Source organism: Psammomys obesus, unplaced genomic scaffold, assembly GCF_907164565.1.
Source record: "Psammomys obesus unplaced genomic scaffold, mPsaObe1.curated_primary_1811, whole genome shotgun sequence".
In the NCBI taxonomy this organism is placed as follows: domain Eukaryota; kingdom Metazoa; phylum Chordata; class Mammalia; order Rodentia; family Muridae; genus Psammomys; species Psammomys obesus.
The window spans coordinates 743,742-745,469 of NW_026585504.1; positions in this window are offsets into that span (position 1 = coordinate 743,742).

The following is a 1,728-nucleotide window of genomic DNA, read 5'->3' on the forward strand; positions in this document are numbered from 1 at the left end:
ACAAATGGACAGGACATTGCAAATGTAATTATTACCTGATACTTTTCATAATTGTTTCATATTTATTCTTACTATATATAGTTTATTATCATAAGAGAAAGGGCTTTTTTATTTAGACAAAAATTGGAAAAAGTTGGGGGTTGGTTTGGTGCTGCTGTGTATCCAAATGCTAAATACTGGTCCCCAAGATCTGGTTGCTATTCAGACAAGTACATGCTCATGCACACAGAGCGATGTTGTGTAAACTTTGCTCCCTTAATATCACTGATTGGCTAATAATGAAAAGCTGGAGCCTGTGTTTGAGCAGAACAGAGTAGGGACCAGTTTCCCAGTTAGGGACCAGGCAGGAGGCTCGGGGAAGCAAGAGCAAAGAGCAGGAAGAATATGGAGAAAGAGAATGTGGCTTGATGGAGCAGATCCAGTCCAGACAGAACAACTTATTGGCAAGTAACTTGGGGAATGCAGCTGGAAGGCAGCCAGACTAGCTTAGAGAATTAGTTTAAATTGTACCTGCCCAGTTATTGTGCTAAAGCTATTTAAACAAACTGATAGGTCTGTGTCTCGATTATTAAGGGAATAGGAAGGTGGTAGAATAGTTTTTTTATTTGTTTGCTTGAATGAGGCATATGAAGCTGAGAGGGCAAAGTGGTTATGGGAGAGATAGGGAAGAATTGGAAGGCAGGGATCGGGCACAGGTTTGATCAAAACACATTATCTGCTAGTATGGAATTATCAAACAGTTAAAGAAAGTCATGGTGGGAAGGGCTAATTCTGGCTTTCAGTTTGAGGTGGCAGGGAGTTCACAGTAACATGAGCTCATGGCCACTAGACACATTGCATCTGCAGGCAGGAAGCAGAGAGTAATGAATACTTGTGTTCAGCTTTTTACTCTTTGTTCAGCCAGGACTTATCCCAGGTATCGCGAGCCTCACAGTTAAGGGGCTTCTTCCAACCACCACAAGCCTAATCTATGGCTCCTCACACACAAGCCCAGAAGCCTATCTCCTAAGCAAGTGTCTGTGATGTGAAATTGGCAACACCTACAGAGCCACCCCTCGCCAATCTGGAACACTAACATCTTCCTTGTGGGGCCAGAAAGCTGAGCAACCTGGGGAGCTGGTCCAGAGCAAGAGTGAGGTTGAGATGTGTCCAAACCCCAAAAGTCTGTCCCTGAGACGAGCAGGAGCAGGACTGCTTCCTGCCTGCTCTGCGTGTCTATGTACCGGTGCACACAGTCTTGCGGCCCCTTGATGTGACCCTTGATGTGGTCAACGGTTACAGGTTAAACTTACTCTGTCACTTTAAGGACATGTTTAGCAAACATCTGGAATTTCTCCTCTTGCAAATGAAGCATTCCCAGCACCCTGGACCCAGCCAATAATGAGCACTCACCCCCAAACCCCTACTTATTTCCTAAGGACTTTGTAGCCCTAATAGACAGAGCTAATTCACTGAAAGTTGCCTGCAGAGAAGGCTGTTTCTCTCAGCCTCACCTGCCCAGCCAAGATTCCCTCCCTCCAGTCCAGCCCAATGCACAGTGTGCCTGGATACCGGAGGGAAGAGGCAGCCAAGGGCAGCACTTACTTTGAAGCCATAATTCCCCTCCTTCCTTCTATAAGGTCATGGCTATCTCAGAACGAAAAATGCATTCACTCTGATTAAAAAATTCCTCATAGTCTTTAATAGTTCGATCACAGCTTAAAAGTAGAAAGCCCAGTGGGTGTGGTG